This window comes from Artemia franciscana, chromosome 10 (assembly GCF_032884065.1).
Source record: "Artemia franciscana chromosome 10, ASM3288406v1, whole genome shotgun sequence".
Classification (NCBI taxonomy): domain Eukaryota; kingdom Metazoa; phylum Arthropoda; class Branchiopoda; order Anostraca; family Artemiidae; genus Artemia; species Artemia franciscana.
In genome coordinates, this window is record NC_088872.1 from 1,703,757 (window position 1) to 1,727,898 (window position 24,142).

Here is a 24,142-nt window from a genome sequence, read left to right on the forward strand (position 1 = left end):
ATATATATATATATATATATATATGTTTTAACTATATATATATATATGTTTTTAACTACGTAAAACTTGCGAATATACAAAATTCTTCGCTGTCCCATTGTCTGTGCATATACAAAGCCTTATCTATATATATATAAAAATAAGTTGTCTGTGTGTGTGTGTTTCTGTCGAGTGACGTCATGTTTGTGTGTCGACTGACGTATTGTTTTCGACTGACGAAATTACAGACCGGGACATCGGGACACAAATGACAACCGGGACACCGGCACATCTATATATATAAAAACTAGCTGTTGGGGTGGCGCTTCGCGCCACCCCAACACCTAGTTGGTGGGGGCGCTTCGCGCCCCCCCCCCAAGCCCCCCCGCGCGCGTAAGTCGTTACGCACCATATTAGTTACGCGCCATTGTAGTTGTGTCCCTATGTCCCACCTGTGAATATAGATATATATATATATATATATACTACTACTACTACTACTACTAATAACTCACTGCAGCACCAAGCCGCCTGAGGCCAACACAGCTACGCACACTCCTCCTCCAACCTAATCTATTTAAAGCCTCCCTCTTTTACACCCTCCCAGGAAGTTCCCATTTCCTTTAAATCCTTATTTATGACATCCTCCCAACCCAGACAAGGACGACCTGCTTTCCGTGTAGCCCCAGACGGTTGGCCGAAAAGGACAATCTTCGGTAATCTGTCATCCTTCATCCGTAGAACGTGGCCTAGCCATCTCAACCTTTCTTTCATTATAGCCCCAGAAAGCAGGATTGAACCACACTTTTCGTACAACCTACTGTTTGAAATACGGTCAGTCAGCCAGGTACCCAGAACAATCCGTAGGCAATTTCTCTGGAAAACATCTAGTAAATTTTCATCTGCTTTTCGGAGTGTCCCATGCTTCAGAGCCATATTTGACCACTGTCATCACTGTAGCTTCCAATATTCTAATCTTGGTTTGTAGGCTTATCTTTCTATTCTTCCAAACTTTTTTTAACTGTGAAAAAACACCCTGAGCTTTAGCTATTCTACTTTTAACATCTTCACTGCTCCCACCATCTTTACTAATAATACTACCAAAGTAACTGAAGCTCCCAACCTGATCAATCTTTTCGTTACCTAAGGTCACCTGTTCATCTTCACTTATTCCCAATCTTAGTGACTTAGTCTTCTTAACATTAATTTTCAAGCCTATTTTAGCACCCTGAACTCGTAAAACCTCTAAAAATTCATTCATTTTGCTCACACTTTCATCTAATATGCTTAAATCATCAGCATAATCTAAGTCCAGGAGCGTTCTTCCTCCCCATTTGATTCCATGGTCTCCAATTGCCTTTCCTGTGCTCCTTAAGACGAACTCCATCAAAATGATCCATATAAAGGGGGATAGAACACAACCCTGCTTAACTCCTGATTTAATACAAAACCAGTTGCTAACCTCATTTCCTACCTTAACCGCAGCAGTATTATTCTCGTACATAGCGCAAATCACTTTAATGTATTTTTCTGGTATACCATATAACGATAAGACCTTTTTTAACGCTGTTCTATCAACAGAATCGAAAGCTTGCTCATAATCGATAAAAATAAGGACCAAAGGTGTTTGACAACGAAGGGACTTCTCAATTATTAACCTAAGAGTGAAAACATGGTCGACACATCCTCTACCTTTTCTAAAACCGCATTGTTCTTCCTTAAAACTTTGTCTACAGCATGTCTCAGTCTAAAAAGTATCATATTACTCAGTAATTTGCTACCTACAGAGACCAGACTAATGCCTCGATAATTCCGACATTCACTCTTGTCACCTTTCTTATACAGTGGTTTAATTAAGGTTTTCCTAAAATCATTGGGTACTTCCCCTTTTTCAAAAATCATGTTCATAATCTTCAGTAGCTTATTCCTAACCTCAGAGCCACCATATTTAAGGAACTCATTAATCATACTATCAGCACCTGGGGCCTTATTATTTTTTAATCCTTCTAGTACTGTCGCTAATTCTTCCTCACTAAACAAATCTTCCTTCACATCCAAGGTATCACAAACTTTTTCATTTTCATCTATATCTTTTCCTGCAACTGTATCTCGGTTTAGCACATTCTCAAAATGTTTCCACCCATCTTTCTTTAACTTTTTCCTTATCACTAATTGTGACCCCATTTCTATCTTTAACTGGGACTAGTCCGGATCGGCTACTCCCTTTCAATTTATTAACATGCCAGTATAATATTTTACTATTATGCCGTCTAGCCGCATCTTCCAGATCCTCAGCAATTTTATCCATCGCCTCCATTTCACATCTCCTTAGTTCATATTTTAATGCTTTCTCCACTTTCTTTACATTCCTTTTGTTTTCATACGACCTATCGCTCAGATAATTCTTATACAAACCCCTTCTACTCTCTATTAAACCTAAAGCTTTTTCACTAATATTCCTAGTTGCTGTCTTAGCACTCTTCCCTAGGACACCATCAGCAACTTCACAAATTGTTTTTCTGAAATTATTCCATCCATCTTCCACATTGTCAAATTTTAAACCCTCAAGTTCAGTACTCAACTGTTCCTGGAATTTTTTTCTCAAATTTTCATCCTGAAGTCTACCAACATCATAACTTCCCGGGAGGGAGTTACTCTTCCGAAATTTCAGCTTTAAATTAACCTTAGACACTACTAGATGGTGATCTTTACTTTTAACATCAATAACGGCACTCCTATACACCCTAGTATCTTGTATTGATCCTGCTAGTCTTCTGTTTACAATAACATAATCAATAAGGTTTGCTGTCTTACCATCACGTGAATACCATGTCAACTTATGGGCCATTTTGTGACCAAACACCGTATTGGTTATAACTAGGTTGTTATACCTACAAAATTGCAAAAGCCTATAGCCATTACTGTTTTCTTTTCCTACACCAAAATTACCTAGGCTAGGATACCATCTATCCCTATTTCTACCAACCTGGGCATTAAAATCTCCTAGCAAAAACACCATATTTCTACCTGGTACCCTGTCTATTTGCTCCTGTAACTGTAAGTAAAATTCATCTGAGTCACTAGTATCTCCATCAGTTGGTTCAATGGGGGCATATACTACTATAACTGATACCCTAAACTTTTTAGTCATAAAATGAGCAATTAGTATTCTATTATTAATACCTTCCCAGCCTAAAACAAGACTTAGCAGCTTCCTTATTCATCATGAGCCCTACTCCCTGTCTATGTACCCCATCCTTCCTTCCTGAGTAAACAAATTCTATGTCACCTAATTTCATGCTTCCTACCCCTGGGATATGAGTTTCTGAAACTCCTAATAAATCCAGTTCAAACCGTCTGAATTCGTCAGTCAAAATGTCGATGCGATAGTCATTTTTTAACGTCCGTAACATTCCAAGTTCCAATTTTTCATGTTCTTTAAATCTTTGAAATTATTTTGGCCTCAAGAAAAGCAGTGATCCCGGATACCAGTGCAGGATGGGGACCAACATATCTTCTCAAGTCTACACCGAAGCGCTTAAGCCGGCTTAGAACCGGACAGCAAGAAGTCCCTGGGACCTCCAGTAAGTTGGAGGCTTTGTGCAATCCTGGGCCCATCTTGGTCACAACATGGTTTTCAGCACTTGGCGATGCTCTTCTATCAACAAGAGTCGAAATCCCACACAGACAGTCCCAAGCCTATTACCTCCGACTCATTATATATTCATGCCTACAAATATTATGCTACTACGGGGAGGCAGCCCATAGTAGATAAATTAGCTAGGAAGAGGTTTTTCAGCCCGAAAACGCCCATCAAAACAAACCAAGCCCAGAAAATTATCCAATAATCAGAATCCCGTACGAGTGCTGTGTTGTTTACTAGGCTATAATTTCCTCGAGGGGCGCCACTCCTCAAGTGGGAAAAATTGACCGCAAGTTTCCCAGTCTTGCAGGTACCCCGAAAGGGTCGAGGCAGCCCTTTACAGAGGCCGTTGTCCATAAATCTGGATCTTACGCCCTGCCGCAGTTGTCCTCCTATAGAGGATCCTCCCACGATGGTGTTCTGCTTCACCAAGCAATTTAACCTATTACTGGGAGAAGGTTTGTAACTCATCTGACGCGTGAACACGGCAGTTGGCCCTGCTGAGTGTACATTTGAGGGGCCTTCTTCCTCCTCCACCTGAAATTATGACCCCCAGGGGAGGGTTTCCCAGTTTCTATTATGGGCCCCACTGGGACAAGGTCCTACTTGGCCTAAGCCTCCTATGGAGCTACTCTACCTATCTATAGGGCTTACATATATACATATATATATATATATATATATATATATATATATTTATATATATATATATACACATACATATACATACACACATACATATACACATACACACATATACACATACATACACATATACTCATTAACGTGCAAGTATGTACCCTGAATTGGTATAGGCTAGGTCTGTATATGGTGAATATTAATTTCCTTTCTGATGCAAATGCACAATAACTTTGGATTCAGGATGCAATTCTGACTATAGAGATAAGTATTTTTCTTACTTGAAGTGTATGTGCAGAATTAGAAATTCTGCTGGTACTACAAAAGTAGACCTAAGTAGCCAATTTAGCCTGTCTGAAACATCTCACAAGCCAACACCTTATAAAAAACACCTTTGATAATTTAAATGGAATAAGAAAACTTATTAGAAATTCTGCTGATACTGCAAAAGTAGACCTAAGTAGCCAATTTAGCCTGTTTGAAACATCTCACAAGCCAACACCCTATAGAAAACACCTTTGAGAATTTAAATGAAGAAGAAAACTTATTAGAGACTCTGCTAATACTGCAAAAGTAGACCTAAGTATCCAATTTAGGCTGTTTGAAACATCTCAAAAGCCAACACCCTATAGAAAACACCTTTGACAATTTAAATGAATAAGAAAACTAGTTAAAAACTCTGCTAATACTGCAAAAGTAGACCTAAGTAGCCAATTTAGCCTGTTTGAAGCATCTCACAAGCCGACACCCTATAGAAAAACACCTTTGACAATTTAAATGAATAAGAAAACTAGTTAAAAACTCTGCTAATACTGCAAAAGTAGACCTAAGTATCCAATTTAGCCTGTTTGAAACATCTCACAAGCCAACACCCTATAGAAAACACCTTTGACAATTTAAATGAATAAGAAAACTAGTTAAAAACTCTGCTAATACTGCAAACGTAGACCTAAGTATCCAATATGTAGTTTTGTCCCTGTGTCCAGGTCGTCATTTGTGTCCCGGTGTCCCAGTCTGTGATTTCTCTTTGAGTGTCCCGGGCGTCATTTATATTCCATGTGTCCCGGTGTCTCGGTCGTCATTTATATCCCCCTGTGCCCCCCGGCGTCCCCGTTGTAGTTGTGTCCCTGTGTCCCGGTCGTCATTTATATTCCCTGTGTCCCGGTCGTCATTTGTATCCCGGTGTCCCGGTCTGTATATACATTCGTTTTTTAGTTTTGTTTTTCTCCTTTATTTTTTTCCTTTTTTATTTTTTTTCTTTTTTAGTTTATTTAGATTTTTAGATTTTTTAGTTTTTTTATTAGTTTTTATTTTTTTTTCTTTTTAGTTTTTTGTAGTTTTTACCTTTTTTTAGTTTTTTAGTTTTTTTTACTTATATCCTGGTCGTCATTTATACTCCCTGTGTCCTGGTTGTCATTTATATTCCCTGTGTCCCAGTGTCCCGGTCGTCATTTGTGTCCCGGTGTCCCGGTCTGTAATTTCTATTCAAACAATCCCTGTGTCTCAGTCGTCAATTATATATCCCGCCTGTGCCCCCGGCGTCCCCCGTTGTAGTTGTGTCCCTGTGTCCCGGTCGTCATTTATATTCCCGGTTATATCCACACTTTCTTTTCTTACTTTCTCTATCAGCAGCAAGTTTTTTGGCATAGACTCTTTGAGCAGCTTCCTCGGCTGTTGCCATTGTAGATTCTTCAGTCATTTTACAATTAAACATTTTTCCGTGAACGCATGTCTTAAATACCATTAATGACGTCACTTTCATAACAAAAATGACGACAACTAATTTCATGACGTCAGTCAACACAGAAACATGACGTCACCTTATCCACAGACAGACACACAGACAGACAACTTATTTTTATATATATATAGATATATACATATATATATATATATATATATATATATATATATATATATATATATATATATATATATATATATATATATATATATATATATATATATGTTTTTAACTATATATATATATATATATGTTTTTAACTACGTAAAACTTGCGAATATACAAAATTCTTCGCTGTCCCATTGTCAGTGCATATACAAAGCCTTATCTATATATATAAAAATAAGTTGTCTGTGTGTGTGTGTTTCTGTGGAGTGATGTCATGTTTGTGTGTCGACTGACGTATTGTTTTCGACTGACGAAATTACAGACCGGGACATCGGGACACAAATGACAACCGGGACACCGGCACATCTATATATATAAAAACTAGCTGTTGGGGTGGCGCTTCGCGCCACCCCAACACCTATTTGGTGGGGGCGCTTCGCGCCCCCCCCCAAGCCCCCCCGCGCGCGTAAGTCGTTACGCGCCATATTAGTTACGCGCCATTGTAGTTGTGTCCCTATGTCCCACCTGTGAATATAGATATATATATATATATATATATATATATATATATATATATATATATATATATATATATATATATATATATATATATATATACATATGTTTTTAACTACGTAAAACTTGCGAATATACAACACTCTTTGCTGTCCCATTGTCTGTGCATATAAATAGATTGTTTACCGACTCTTGAAAATGCAACATATAATGGTCCATGGGAAAACAATCCGTATTCAGATCTATACCTCATGATTCTAATGATTGCCCTTGAGCTTTGTTGATGGTGATTGCTAATCTACCATTCCCTGTGTCGCCATCGTCATTTATATATCCCCTTGTGCCCCCAGGCATCCCCTTTGTAGTTTTGTCCCTGTGTCCAGGTCGTCATTTGTGTCCCGGTGTCCCAGTCTGTGATTTCTCTTTGAGTGTCCCGGGCGTCATTTATATTCCATGTGTCCCGGTGTCTCGGTCGTCATTTATATTCCCCTGTGCCCCCCGGCGTCCCCGTTGTAGTTGTGTCCCTGTGTCCCGGTCGTCATTTATATTCCCTGTGTCCCGGTCGTCATTTGTATCCCGGTGTCCCGGTCTGTATATACATTCGTTTTTTAGTTTTGTTTTTCTCCTTTATTTTTTTCCTTTTTTATTTTTTTTCTTTTTTAGTTTATTTAGATTTTTAGATTTTTTAGTTTTTTTATTAGCTTTTATTTTTTTTTTCTTTTTAGTTTTTTTGTAGTTTTTACCTTTTTTTAGTTTTTTTAGTTTTTTTTTACTTATATCCTGGTCGTCATTTATACTCCCTGTGTCCCGGTCGTCATTTGTGTCCCGGTGCTTTGTTGATTGCTAATCGAACATTCCTTTTGTCCCGGTCGCTTTCTCTTTGAGTGTCGTCAATCATATTCCCTATGTGCCGGTGTCCCGGTCGTCATTTGTGTCCCGATGCCCCGGTCTGTAATTTCGTCAGTTGAAAACTTATGATGAAATAAATTTTTAATTTTTTCCCTTTTTTTGTTTTTAGTTTTTTTTATTGGTTTTTACCTTTTTTTAGGTTTTTTAGTTTTTTTTTTTTTCTTTTTCTTTTTAGTTTTTTTGAAGTTTTTATCTTTTTAGTTTTTTTATTTTTATTTATATTTTTTTAGTTTTCTTTTTCTCCTTTATTTTTCAGTTTTTTCCTTTTTTTAGTTTTTTTTCTTTTTTAGTTCTTTTAGTTTTTACCTTTTTTAGTTTTTTTTAGTTTTTTTAGTTTTTTAGTTTTTTTTATTTTTTTTTATTAGTTTTTAGTTTATTTTATGGTTTTTTCCTTTTTTTAGTTTTTTTTTTAGTTTTTTATCTTTTTTTAGTTTTTTTTTAGTTTTTAAGCTTTTTTAGATTTTTTTATTTTGTTTTCTTTTTTTTTTGTAGTTTTTACCTTCTTTAGATTTTTGCTTCTTTTATTTTTTTAGCTTTTTTAGTTTTTTTCGTTTTTTCTTTTTAGTTTTTTTGTAGTTTTTATCTTTTTTATTTTTTTGTATTTTTATTCATATTTTTTTAGTTTTCCTTTTCTCTTTTATTTTTCAGTCTTTTCCTTTTTTTAGTTTTTTCTTTTTTAGTTTTTAGTTTTTTTTTAGTTTTTTACCTTTTTTTAGTTTTTTTAGTTTTTTTAGTTTTTTAGATTTTTTAGTTTTTTTATTAGTTTTTAGTTTTTTTTGTAGTTTTTCCTTTTTTTAGTTTTTTCAGTTTTTTTTAGTTTTTAGTTTTTTACCTTTTTTTAGTTTTTTTTTAGTTTTTTAGCTTTTTTAGTTTTTTTTTTCTTTTTAGTTTTTTTTTGTAATTTTACCTTTTTAGTTTCTTTTCTTATTTTGTATTAGTGTGATATAATTCAGACGTCATATGCGGACAAACATGACGTCACCTGATCCACAGATCCACACACAGACAACTTATTTTTATATATATAGATTAGTTGTCTGTGTAAGTGTGTGTATCTGTCGAGTGACGTCATGTTTGTGTGTCGACTGACATATTGTTTTTGACTGACGAAATTACAGACCGGGACATCGGGACAAATGACAACCAAATGACAATACAAATGACAACCGGGACACCGGCACATAGGGAATATAAATGACGACCGGGACACTCAAAGAGAAAGCGACCGGGACACAAGGAATGTTCGATTAGCAATCACCATCAACAAAGCACCGGGACACAAATGACGACCGGGACACAGGGAGTATAAATGACGACCAGGACATAAGTAAAAAAAACTAAAAAAAACTAAAAAAAAGGTAAAAACTACAAAAAAACTAAAAAGAAAAAAAAACTAAAAACTAATAAAAAAAACTAAAAAAGCTAAAAAACTAAAAAAAAAAACAAAAAGGAAAAAAAAATGAAAATAAAGGAGAAAAACAAAACTAAAAAAAAACAGAAATAAAAAAAAAAAGAAAAAAGAAAAAAAAAAACTAAAAAAACTAAAAAAAAGTAAAAACCAAAAAAAAAATAAAAGAAAAAAAGGGGAAAAATACAAAAATTTATTTCATCATATACCATTTCAAAAACGAATGTATATACAGACCGGGTCACCAAGATACAAATGACGACCAAGACACAGGGAATATAAATGACGACCGGGACACAGGGACACAACTACAACGGGGACGCTGGGGGGCCCAGGGGGATATATAAATGACGACGGGGACACAGTGAATGTTCTATTAGCAATCATCATCAACAAAGCTCAAGGGCAATCATTAGAATCATGAGGTATAACTAAAAAAAACTAAAAAAAAAGGTAAAAAATAAAACCTAAAAAAAGACCAATTCATAAACGAATGTATATACAGACCGGGACATCGGACACAAATGACGCCCGGGACAGCGGGACACAAGGATTATAAATAACGCCCGGGAACCTCAAAGAGAAATCACAGACTGGGACACCGGGACACAAATGACGACCGGGACATGTGGAATATAAATGACGACCGGGACACAGGGACACAACTACAACGGGGACGCCGGGGGGCACAGGGTGATATATAAATGACAACGGCGACAAAGGGAATCGTCGATTAGCAATCACCATCAACAAAGCTCAAGGGCAATCAATAGAATCATGAGGTATAGATCTGAATACGGATTGTTTTCCCATGGACCATTATATGTTGCATGTTCAAGAGTCGGTAAACCTGACAATCTATTTATATGCACAGACAATGGTACAGCAAAGAATGTTGTATATTCACAAGTTTTACGTAGTTAAAAACACACACACACACACACACATATATATATATATATATATATATATATATATATATATATATATATATATATATATATATATATATATATATATATATATATATATATATATATATATATATATATATATATATATATATATATATATATATATATATATATATATATATATATATATATTATATATATATATATATATATATATATATATATATATATATATAGATATATATATATATAAATATATATATATATATATATATATATATATATATATATATATCTATATTCACAGGTCACAGGTTGGACATAGGGACACAACTACAATGGCGCGTAACTAATATGGCGCGTAACGACTTACGCGCGCGGGGGGGGGCTTGGGGTGGCGCGAAGCTCCACCCCAACAGCTAGTATATATATATATATATATATATATATATATATATATATATATATATATATATATATATATATATATATATATATATATATATATATATATATATATATATATATATATATATATATATATATAAATATATATATATATATATATATATATATATATATATATATATATATATATATATATATATATATATATATATATATATATATATATATATATATATATATATACATATATATTCTATATATATAAAAATAAGTTGTATGTATTTTTGTGTTGAGGGTTTGCATATGACGTCTGAAAAATAAAGAATAAATAGAAAACAAACTAAAATGTAAAAACTGGGAATTGCATAAATATTTCGAAATATTTTGACAATAGACTAAAGTAATTCGAAAACCTTAAAAAAGATACTTAAAATTTGAGGTTTATTATAAATTTTTGAGCTTTAGCAAGCTTGGCACGTAAAGATTTTTCCAATTGTCAACGCGTAACCAGACTATGTGTGTTTGTTTGTCATATGACGCATATGACGTCTAAAAAATAAAGAAGAAAAAGAAAACTAAAAAAGAAAAAAAGAAAAAAGGTAAAAAACTAAAAAAAAAGTATGTATTCATGTTTGTTTGTTTGTTTGTTTGCATATGACGTCATTATAAGTATATAAGGCTTTGTATATGACGTCATTATAAGATGACACTACAGACCGGGACACAAATGACGACCGGGACACAGGGAATATAAATGACGACCGGGACACTCAAAGAGAAATTACAGACTGGGACACCGGGACACAAATGACGACCGGGATATATAAAAAAAAAGTTGTATCTATGCATGTTTGTTTGTTTGTGGGTTTGCATATGACGTCATTTAAGTTTATAAGGCTTTGTATATGACGCCATTATAAGATGACGCTAAAGACCGGGACACCGAGACACAAATGACGACTGTGACACAGGGAATATAAATGACGACCGGGACACGGAAAGAGAAATTACAGACTGGGACACTAATGACGACCGGGACACACAAAGAGAAATTTTGGACTGGGACACCGGGACACAAATGAAGACCGGGACACAGGGAATATAAATGACGACTGGGACACAAGGACAACTACAACGGGGACGCTTGGGGCACAGGGGGGATATATAAATAACGACGGGGACACAGGGAAAGTCATTAGAAAAATGCGGTAAAGATCTGAATACGGATTGTTTTTCCCATGGACAATTATATGTTGCATGTTCAAGAGTCGGTAAATCTGACAATCTATTTATATGCACAGACAATGGGATAGCGAAGAATGTTGTATATTGGCAAGTTTTTCCCTGTGTCCCGGTCGTCATTTGTGTCCCGGTATCCCAGTCTGTAATTTCTCTTTGAGTGTCCCGGTCGTCATTTATATTCCCTCTGTCCCGGTGTCCTGGTCGTCATTTGTGTCCCGGTGTCCCGTTATGTAGTATCATCTTATAATGACGTCATATACAAAGCCTTATATACTTATATATATAGATACAGTTTCTGTTTTTTAGTTTTTTCTTTTCTTAGTTTTTTTCTTTTTTAGTTTTTCTTTTTTTAGTTTCTTCTTTTTATTGATTTGTTTTCTTCAATTTGTCAATATTCATTCTAAAATTGACACTGGGAAAAATCTTTACGTGCCATGCATGCTAAAGCTCCAACAATTTATGATAGACCTCAAATTTGGGTATCTGTTTTAAGGTTTTCGAATTACTTTAATCTATTGTCAAAATATATTGAAATATTTGTGCAATTCCCAGTTTTTTTTTTTTTTTTTCTTTAAAATTGGTTTTTTAGTTTTTTTTTTGTTTTTTTTTTCTTTTTAGTTTTTTACCTTTTTTATTTTTCTTATTTTTTACGTTTTTTCTTTTTAGGTTTTTCCTTTTTTTAATTTTTTACTTTTTTTTAGTTTTTTCGTTTTATTTTTTTATAGTTTTTTACCACTTTTCTTTTTTCAGTTTTCTTTTTCTTATTTATTTTTCAGACGTAAATACATATCACCGAACCTTTGTTGTTTGAACTAAAATCTGGTAACCCAATCATCATCGCTATCACTTTCAGTTTTGATACGTTTTGACTCTCGCTGTCCAGGTGGATTTTCATCTAACTGCGCGGTTTTGCGTTCTTTAGCCGCAAGACTTTTGGCATTAATCCTTTGAGCAGATTCCTCGGCTTTTTCTTCTGCCATTGTAGGATTTATACTAAAATTTCTCTTTTAATTAACTATTTGAGCAGCTTCCTCGGCTGTTTCTTCTGTCATTTTAAGATCTATACTAAAAATTCCTCTTTATGTGCTAAGCTTGCTAAAGTTCAACAATTTATATAAACCTCAAATTTTAAGTATTTGTTTTAAGGTTTTCGAATTACTTTAATCTATTTCAAAATATTTCGAAATATTTATGCAATTCCCAGTTTTTACATTTTAGTTTGTTTTCTTTTCTTCTTTATTTTTCAGACGTCATATGTCTGGCGTAACAGACATAGTGTAACAGACATAACAAACAAACAACTTATTTGTGGTTTTTATTTTTATTTTTATTTTTTTAGTTTTGTTTTTCTCCTTTATTTTTCAGTTTTTTCCTTTTTTTATTTTTTTTCTTTTTTAGTTTTTTTAGTTTCTTATCTTTTTTAGTTTTTTATTAGTTTTTGTTTTTTTTTCTTTTTAGTTTTTTTTGTAGTTTTTACCTTTTTTTAGTTTTTTTTTTAGTTTTTAGTTTTTTCTTTTTAGTTTTTTTTGTAGTTTTTACCTAGCCAAGATTCGAACCTGCAACCTCTCGGACCTAGAACCTGGAACATAACGCGTTACCAGCTCAGCTACTTCGGGCTTGAATACATTCGTTTTTTAATTGGTATATGATGAAATAATTCAGACGTCATATGCGGACAGACAGACAGACAGACAGACATAACACACATACAACTTATTTATATATATATATATATATATATATATATATATATATATATATATATATATATATATATATATATATATATATATATATATATATGTATATATATATATATATATATATATATATATATATATATATATATATATATATATATATATATATATATATATATATATATATATATATATATATATATATATATATATATATATATATATATATATATATATTATATATATATATATATATATATATATTATATATATATATATATATAAAGCTGTTGGGCTTTGCGCCCCCCAAGCCCCCCCGCGCGCGTAATTCGTTACGCGCCATATTAGTTACGCGCCATTGTAGCTGTGTCCCTGTGTCCCACCTGTGAATAGAGATAGATATAAATATATATTTTTAACTACGTAAAACATGCGAATATACAACATTCTTCGCTGTCCCATTGTCTGTGCATATAAATAGCATTTATATTCTCTGTGTCCCGGTCGTCATTTGTGTCCTGGTGTCCCAGTTTGTATTTTCTCTTTGAGTGTCCCGGTCGTCATTTATATTCCCTGTGTCCCAGTGTCCCGGTAGTCATTTGTGTCCTGGTGTCCCGGTCTGTAATTTCTATTCAAACAATCCCTGTGTCTCAGTCGTCAATTATATATCCCGCCTGTGCCCCCGGCTTCCCCGTTGTAGTTGTGTCCCTGCGTCCCGGTCGTCATTTATATTCCCGGTCGTGATTTGTGTCCGGGTATCCCAGTCTGTAATTTTTCTTTGAGGTTCCTGGTCGTCATTTATATTCCCTCTGTGTCGGTCGTCATTTGTGTCAGGTTTTTTTTTCTTCTTTATTTTTCAGCGTCACTATGAAGTACATATCGCCGAACCTTTGTTTTTTAACTTAAATCTGGTAGGCATTGATGACCTTATCCAAGTAAAAATCCCAAACCCAATCATCATCGCTATCATTTTCAGTTTTGATATGTTTTTGACTCTCGCTTTCCAGGTGGATTTTCATCTAACTGCGCGGTTTTGCGTTCTTTAGCCGCAAGCCTGTTTTCTTGCTGTTCTTGTGATTTCTCGGCACGCTTTCTTTTCTTACTTTCTCTATCAGCTGCAAGCCTGTTTTCTTGCTGTTCTTGTGATTCCTTGGCACGCTTTCTTTTCTTACTTTCTCTATCAGCAGCAAGTTTTTTGGCATAGACTCTTTGAGCAGCTTCCTCGGCTGTTGCCATTGTAGGTTCTTCAGTCATTTTACAATTAAACATTTTTCCGTGAACGCATGTCTTAAATACCATTAATGACGTCACCGTCATTGCAAAAATGACGACAACTAACTTCATGACGTCAGAAACAGTCGACACAGAAACATGACGTCACCTGACAGACAGACACACAGACAGACAACTTATTTTTATATATATAGATTATATATATATATACTAGCTGTTGGGGTGGCGCTTCGCGCCACCCCAACACCTAGTTGGTGGGGGCGCTTCGTGGCCCCCCCCAAGCCCCCCCGCGCGCGTAAGTCGTTACGCGCCATATTAGTTACGCGCCATTGTAGTTGTGTCCCTATGTCCCACCTGTGAATATAGATATATATATATATATATATTTATATATATATATATATATATATATATATATATATATATATATATATATATATATATATATATATATATATATATATATATATATATATATATATATATATATATATATATATATATTTATATATATATATATATATATATATATATATATATATATATATATATATGTGTGTTTTTAACTACGTAAAACTTGAAATATACAACATTCTTTGCTGTCCCATCGTCTGTGCATATAAATAGATTGTCAGGTTTACCGACTCTTGAACATGCAACGCATAATGGTCCATGGGAAAACAATCCGTATTCAGATCTATACCTCATGATTCTATTGATTGCCCTTGAGCTTTGTTGATGGTGATTGCTAATCGACCATTTCCTTTGTTGCCGTCGTCATTTATATATCCCCCTGTGCCCCCCGGCGTCCCCATTGTAGTTGGCGTGAATACATTCGTTTTGAGCAGCTTCCTCGGGTGTTGCCATTGTTGTCCTGGTCGTCATTTATATTGCCTGTGTCCCGGTCGTCATTTGTGTCCCGGTATCCCAGTCTGTAATTTCTCCTTGAGTGTCCCGGTCGTTATTTATATTCCCTCTGTCCCGGTCGTCATTTGTGTCCCGGTCTGTAATTTCTCTTTGAGTGTTTTTTCTTTTTAGTATTTTTTAGTTTTTTACATTTTTTCTTTTTTCAGTTTTCTTTTTCTTCTTTATTTTTCAGCTTCACTATGAAATACATATCGCCAAACCTTTGTTTTTTTAACTAAAATCTGGTAGGCATTGATGACCTTATCCAAGTCAAGATCCCAAACCCAATCATCATCGCTATCATTTTCAGTTTTGATATGTTTTGACTCTCGCTGTCCAGGTGGATCTTCATCTAACTGCGCGGTTTTGCGTTTTTTAGCCTCAAGCCTGTTTCCTTGCTGTTCTTTTGATTCCTCGGCACGCTTTCTTTTCTGACTTTCTCTATCAGCATCAAGTTTTTTGCCATAGACCCTTTGAGCATCTTCATCGGCTTTTGCCATTGTAAGTTCATCAGTCATTTTAAACTTAAACATTAATAGATTTCTACGTGAACATATATGTCTTAATATCTTTAATGATGTCTCCGTCATAGCAAAAATGACGACAACTAACTTCATGACGCCAGTCGACACAGAAACATGACGTCACCTGATCCACAGACAGACAACTTATTTTTATATATATAGATAGATATAATTCTAAAATTGTCAGGTAATTTTCTATTTTGAAATAAAAACTAAAATTATTGCTCAGACAACATAAATATTTTTGATATTTACATAATAGCTTTAGTGGTTCTAGACTGAAAACTAAATATGCTAATCAAATTGGGAATTGCAATCTTTTAGGTTGAAAAGGCAGATCCATTGGAATCATGAGAATGCGTGGAATAAGAAAAGCCTCACCCTCAAAGGCCCTGTCAAGATTGTTGCCTCTATTACGTTATAACAGACATAACACGTCATTTGTGTCCCGGTGTCCCGGTCTGTAGTTTCGTTAGTCGACAAACATGACGTCAGACGACAAACAACTTCATGACGACATACAGCTCAATCCTTATAATGACGTCAGTCGACAGACATGACGTCAGTCGACACACAAACATGACGTCAGTCGACAGACAGACAAACAACTTATTTTTATATATATAGATAGATAAGCCCCCCCGCGAGCGTAAGTTGTTACGCGCCATATTAGTTACGTGCCATTGTAGTTGTGTCCCTGTGTCCGACTACAGGTTTACCGACTCTTGAACATGCAACATATAATTGTCCATGGGAACAACAATCCGTATTCAGATCTATACCTCATTATTCTAATGATTGCACTTGAGTTTTGTTGATGGTGATTGCTAATCAAACATTCCCTGTGTCTCCATCGTCATTTATATATCCCCCTGTGCCCCCACCGGCATCCCCGTTGTAGATGTGTCCCTGTGTCCCAGTCGTCATTTATAGTCGACAAACATGACGTCAGTCAACACACAAACATGACGTCAGTCGACACTCAAACATGACATCAGTCGACACACACGTCCCAGTCGTCATTTGTATCCCGGTTTCCCAGTCTGTAATTTCTCTTTGAGTGTCCCGGTCGTCTTTTTTTTCTTTTTTCTTTTTAGTTATTTTTTGTAGTTTTTCCCTTTTTTTGTTTTTTTATTTTTATTTTCTAAGTTTTATTTTTCTACTTTAATTGTCAATTTTTCCTTTTTTTTGTTTTTTTTTCTTTTTCAGTTTTTTGTTTTTTATTATTTTTTTTTCTTTTTACCTTTTTTTTAGTTTTTTTTTCTTTTTTATTTTTTTTTCTTCTTTTGTATTAATGCTAAAGCCAACATTCGAACCTGGAACCTATCGGACCTAGAACCTCGGACCTTCTCTGTGTCCCCGTCGTCATTTAAATATCCCCCTGTGCCTTTTTTTTTGGTTTTTACCTTTTTTTTTGCTTTTTAATTTTTTTCTTTTTTCTTTTTAGTTTTTTTATAGTTTTTACCCTTTTTTTTAGTTTTTTATTTTTATTCTTATTTTTTAGTTGTCTTTTTCTAATTTATTTTTCAGTTTTTTCCTTTTTTGTTTTTTTTTCTTTTTTAGTTTTTAGTTTTTTCTAGTTTTTTACCTTTTTTTAGTTTTTTTTTTAGTTTTTGGTTTGTTTTGTAGTTTTTACCTTTTTTTTAGTTATTTTTATTAGTTTTTAGTTTTTTTCTTTTTTAGGTTTTAGTTTTTTACCTTTTTTTACTTTTTTTTAGCTTTTTTATTTTTTTTTGTTTTTTTTTGTAGTTTTTGTAAGGTTTGAACCTGGAACCTCTCGAACCTAGAACCTGGAACATACTGCGTTACCAACTCAGCTACATCAGCTTGTATACTTTCGTTTTTGAATTGGTATCTGATGAAATAATTCAGACGTCATATGCGGACAGACAGACAGACAGACAGACAGACAGACATAACCCACAAACAATTTATTTAATATATATAGATATATATATATATATATATATATATATATATATATATATATATATACTAGCTGTTGGGGTGGCGCTTCGCGCCACCCCAACACCTAGTTGGTGGGGGCGCTTCGCGCCCCCCCCAAGCCCCCCCCGCGCGCGTAAGTCGTTACGCGCCATATTAGTTACGCGCCATTGTAGTTGTGTCCCTATGTCCCACCTGTGAATATAGATAGATATATTATATATATGTTTTTAACTACGTAAAACTTGCGAATATACAACATTCTTTGCTGTCCCATTGTCTGTGCATATAAATAGATTGTCAGGTTTACCGACTCTTGAACATGCAACATATAATGGTCCATGGGAAAACAATCCGTATTCAGATCTATACCTCATGATTCTAGTGATTGCCCTTGAGCTTTGTTGATGGTGATTGCTAATCGACCATTCCCTGTCCCGGTCGTCATTTATATCCCCCTTTGCCCCCCGGCGTCCCCGTTGTAGTTGTGTCCCTGTGTCCCGGTCGTCATTTATGTTTTTTACTTATGTCCTGATCATTATGGCTTATGTATGGTCATTTATATTCCCTGTGTCCCGGTCGTCATTTGTATCCCGGTGTCCCGGTCTGTATATACATTCGTTTTTTAGTTTTGTTTTTCTCCTTTATTTTTTTCCTTTTTTCTTTTTTAGTTTATTTAGATTTTTAGATTTTTTAGTTTTTTATTAGTTTTTAGGTTTTTTTTTCTTTTTAGTTTTTTTGTAGTTTTTACCTTCTTTTTAGTTTTTTTAGTTTTTTCTTTTACTTATGTCCTGGTCGTCATTTATACTCCGTGTCCGGTGCTTTGTTGATTGCTAATCGAACATTCCTTTTGTCCCGGTCCGCTTTCTCTTTGAGTGTCGTCATTTATTTTTTTCTTTTTTAGTTCTTACCTTTTTTAGTTTTTTTTTAGTTTTTTATTGGTTTTTACTTTTTTTTTATAGCTTTTTTAGTTTTTTTTTCGTTTTTTCTTTTTACTTTTTTTTTAGTTTTTATCTTTTTTATTTTTTTTTTATTTTTATTCTTGATTTTATTAGTTTTCTTTTTCTCTTCTATTTTTCAGTTTTTTCCTTTTTTTAGTTTTTTTTTTAGTTTTTAGTTTTTTTTAGTTTTTTACCTTTTTTTAGTTTTTTTTAGTTTTTTTAGTTTTTTAGCCTTTTTATTTTTTTTTATTAGTTTTTAGTTTTTTTGTAGTTTTTGCCTTTTTTTAGTTTTTTCAGTTTTTTTTTAGTTTTTAGTTTTTTACCTTTTTAGCCTAAAATTTTATTAGTTTTCTTTTTCTCTTCTATTTTTCAGTTTTTTCCTTTTTTTTAGTTTTTTTTTTTAGTTTTTAGTTTTTTTAGTTTTTTACCTTTTTTTAGTTTTTTTAGTTTTTTAGCCTTTTTATTTTTTTTTATTAGTTTTTAGTTTTTTTGTAGTTTTTGCCTTTTTTTAGTTTTTTCCATGACGTCACCTGATCCATCCACACATCCACAGACAGACTTATTTTTATATATATAGATATATATATATATATATATATATATATATATATATATATATATATATATATATATATATATATATATATATATATATATATATATATATATATATATATATATATATATATATATATATATATACTAGCTGTTGTTGGGGCGCTTCACGCCCCCCCAAGCCCCCCCGCGCGCGTAAGTCGTTACGCGTCATATTAGTTACGCGCCATTGTAGTTGATTTATATATGTGTTTCAAACTACGTAAAACTTGCGAATATACAACATTCTTGGCTTTCCCATTGTCTGTGCATATACAAAGCCTTATGTACTAAGAATGACGTCATATGCAAACGCTCTTTTTACAAACAAACAAACATGCATACACACAACTCGTTTTTATATAGATAGATAGATAGATAGATACAATACAAATTAACTGCGTAAAACTTGCAAATATACAACATTCTTCGCTGTCAAATTGTCGCTGCATATAAATAGATTGTCAGGTTTACCGACCCTCGAACATGCAACGTACAATTGTCCATGGGAAAAAACAATCAGTATTAAGATCTATACCACATTTTTCTAATGATTGACCTTGAGCTCTGTTAATGGTGATTGCAAATGCTAATCGAATTGGGAATTACAATCTTTTAAATTGAAAAGGCAGATCCGTTGGAATCATGGGAATGCGAGGAATAAGAACAGCCTCACTCTCAAAAGGCCCTGTCCAGATTGTGGCCTCTATTAGGTTTTCCATTGTTTTTTTTACGGCAAGTCGCGTGCCATTGCAAAGCTTTGGTGGGTTGATTTTTCTTAAAAGTATTATTGGTACGCCTATTTTTAGTTGTAGCACGTGTGGTGGAAACCCTGAAAGATCCACGGAATTTAAAAATTCAGATGGATAATTAACCGCTTCATTTGATTCAAAAACTGTGTCGACTGACTTGTAAAGGACTGCCTGGTCTCGAATCTTGGTCAAAACAATATTGTTGATTTCGTGGACGTCTATATTTTTGGGTGCAAGAATCGCTCTTTCACTTAGCCATTTATTATTTTTATAATTGTTTAGAATATTCGGAAATACTTTTTCAATCAATTCATTTTTGGACGTCACTAAATAATAGAAATCAGCAGGCAGTTGTATACGTCCTGAAATTGAGTCTACTGGGAGCTTTCCGTTTCCAATTGCCAGCAATTGATCTGAAAATGTTTGACCAGAGTCATCGTTTTGCAATCGGACACGCATATTTGTAGTTAATTTTAATGTTTTTACGTGTGCCCATAAATTGGAATTTTCCAGGCAAGCATTCATTTCGTCTGCAGGGGTTGATCTCGGTATTATAGGTAATGTTTGCCTGAAATCTCGCGCAAGCAATATTAATGTGCTGCCAAAGAGTTTCGACTTCCCTCGCAAATCTTTCAAGCATTGATCCAGAGCCTCGAGCGATTTTTTGTGTGCCATTGTGCACTCATCCCAAATAATAAGTTTGCATTGCTGCAATACTTTACCCATCCCAGATGATTTGGAAATATTGCACGTGGGAGTTTTTGTAGATTGCAATTTCAGAGGCAATTTCAAAGCGGAATGAGCAGTTCTTCCACCAGTCAGCAATGTTGCGGCTATTCCGGACGAAGCAATTGCCAACGCTATATCATTTTTTGATCGAATTGATGCCAGAATCAGTTTTATCACAAACGTTTTACCAGTACCTCCTGGCGCATCCAAAAAGAAAATTTCTCCAACGTTGTTATCGACACAATGCATTATCGTATCATAAATGTCTTTTTGTTCCGACGTTATTTGGAAATGTTATTTTGTACATACGACAATAGATCACTCGTACTGTAACTTTGTTCACGATCCAATTCTACAGATGTCGAAACAGCAGCGATACGGTTAGGTGAAGGCATTCCCAAATCCTGAAGAGGTTTGTTTGCCATACGTACGCACAAATCTTCTATAATAACTAAAGTGTAGTTATAAATTTCTGATGTAAAATCAAAAGTCATATCTGACGTCTCTAACTGTTTTCGATGGAGTATATCTTCGGATATTTTTGATTTATATTTTTCCCATAACTCTGTAGGAGCTGATGGAGAGCAAGTTGTTAAAATGATGCCAAACAAATGCGCGAATTTGACTTGGAGTTGACGTTTCGCATGCGTCATTGATGCAGTTATCCCAGTGTTGGTCATTCTCCAATAAATTCAGAGCTTGGCATGCACTACGGTAAGTGTCATGTATAGTACCGTTTACAGTTCTCAAATACTCAAAGGATGTTGGACCGGGTACATTCACCAAAAGCAGGCGTAGAAAGAAGCATTCATGTTGATCGGGGTGAACGGTGTAGAGTCTTCCTATCGTGGTATCTTTGAAGATGGTAGGTTGGCCGTCGACTGACTTACCCTGTTTTCGACGTTCAAATACTTTATTTTTAGTATTCCACGTGTAATACGAAGGCACTTCAGTATACAGCAGTTTTATTGCAAAAGAATCATTTTTGCAAAGCGAAAAGAAAGCGGTTAACTTTGTATCCGGTGGATTCAGGGCTCTTTGTTGCACGTTGGTTTTTTTTCTTTTATATATATAGAAGATATAATCTGGCGTAACGGACAGACAGCTTATTTATAGCTTCACGCCACCCCAACACCTAGTTCGTGGGGGCGCTTTGCGCCCCCCCATGCCCCCCGCACGCGTAAGTCGTTTCACGCCATATTAGTTACTTGCCATTGTAGTTGTGTCCTTGTGTACCACCTGTGGGTTTTTACCTTTTTTTTTTTGGCTTTCCCCGGCGTCCCCGTTTTAGTTGTGTCCCTTCCCTGTGTCCCAGTCGTCATTTATATTCCCAGTGTCCCGGTTGTTATTAGTGTCCCGGTGTCCCAGTCTGTAATTTCTCTTTTAGTGTCCCGTTTGTCATTTATATTCTCTTTATCCCGGTGTCCCGGTCGCCATTTGTGTCCCGGTCTGTAATTTCGTCAGTCGACAAACAACTTCATGACGACATACAGCTCAATCCTTATAATGACATCAGTCGACAAATATGACGTCAGTCAACACACAAACATGTCATCAGTCGACAGACAAACATGACGTCAGTCAACAGACGAACAACTTATTTTTATATATATAACTAGCTGTTGGATGGTGCTTCGCGCCACCCCAACACCTAGTTGGTTGGGGCACTTCGCGCCCCCCCCAAGCCCTCCCACGCGCGTAAGTCGTTACGCGCCTATCTTCTTACAATTAAAAATTTGTCTTTGAATGATATTCTTAAATACCTGTGTCCTGGTCGTCATGTATATTCCCTGTGTCCCGGTCGTCATTTGTGTCCCGGTATCCCAGTCTGTAATTTCTCTTTGAGTGTCCCGGTCGTCATTTGTGTCCCGGTATCCCAGTCTGTAATTTCTCTTTGAGTGTCCCGGTCCTCATTTATATTCCCTCTGTCCCGGTCGTCATTTGTGTCCCTGTCTGTAATTTCTCTTTGAGTGTTTTTTCTTTTTAGTTTTTTTTAGTTTTTTACCTTTTTTCTCTTTCAGTTTTCTTTTTCTTCTTTATTTTTCAGCGTCACTGTGAAATACATATCGCCAAACCTTTGTTTTTTTAACTAAAATCTGGTAGGCATTGATGACCTTATCCAAGTCAAAATCCCAAACCCAATCATCATCGCTATCATTTTCAGTTTTGATATGTTTTGACTCTCGCTGTCCAGGTGGATTTTCATCTAACTGCGCGGTTTTGCGTTCTTTAGCCGCAAGCCTGTTTTCTTGCTGTTCTTGTGATTCCTCGGCACGTTTTCTTTTCTTGCTTTCTCTATCAGCCGCAAGTTTTTTGGCATAGACTCTTTGAGCAGCCTCCCCGGCTGTTGCCATTGTAGGTTCATCAGTCATTTTACAATTAAACATTTTTCCGTCCAAAATCTTCTTACAATTAAAAATTTGTCTTTGAACGATTTTCTTAAATACTTTTAATGACGTAATCGTCATAACAAACATGACGACAACTAACTTCATGACGAAATGATGACATGACGTCACTCGACAAACCAACAGACAAACAACTTATCTATCTTCTATATATATAAAAATAAGTTGTCTGTCTGTGTGTCTGTCTGTGGATCAGGTGACGTCATGTTTCTGTGTCGGCTGACGTCATGAAGTTAGTTTTCGTCATTTTTGCTATGACGGTGACGTCATTAAAGATATTTAAGACATATATGTTCACGTAGAAATCTATTAATGTTTAAGTTTAAAATGACTGATGAACTTACAATGGCAAAAGCCGATGAAGATGCTCAAAGAGTCTATGCCAAAAAACTTGCTGCTGATAGAGAAAGTCAGAAAAGAAAGCCTGCCGAGGAATCAAAAGAACAGCAAGGAAACAGGCTTGAGGCTAAAGAACGCAAAACCGCGCAGTTAGATGAAGATCCACCTGGACAGCGAGAGTCAAAACATATCAAAACTGAAATTTGAGAGCGAGGATTTTGACTCGGATAAGGTCATCAATGCCTACCAGATTTTAGTTAAAAAAAACAAAGGTTCGGCGATATGTATTTCATAGTGAAGCTGAAAAATAAAGAAGAAAAAGAAAACTGAAAAAAAGAAAAAATGTAAAAAACTAAAAAATACTAAAAAGAAAAAACACTCAAAGAGAAATTACAGACCGGTACACAAATGACGACCGGAACAGAGGGAATATAAATAACGACCGGGATACTCAAAGAGAAATTACAGACTGGGATACCGGGACACAAATGACGACCGGGACACAGGGAATATAAATGACGACCAGGACACAGGTATTTAAGAATATCGTTCAAAGACAAAT

The 24,142-nt window shown here is 34.8% G+C and overlaps 1 long non-coding RNA gene across 1 annotated transcript in view; it reads right to left on the minus strand.

Moving 5' to 3' along the window:
- LOC136031643 (uncharacterized) overlaps nucleotides 1–17,670 on the minus strand; it is a 22,551-nt gene extending 4,881 nt beyond the window's left edge. The window contains exon 1 of the long non-coding RNA XR_010618548.1: nucleotides 17,462–17,670. This is a non-coding gene — a long non-coding RNA (uncharacterized LOC136031643). The remainder of the gene's footprint in view (nucleotides 1–17,461) is intronic.
- Between the last annotated feature and the right edge of the window lie 6,472 nt (nucleotides 17,671–24,142).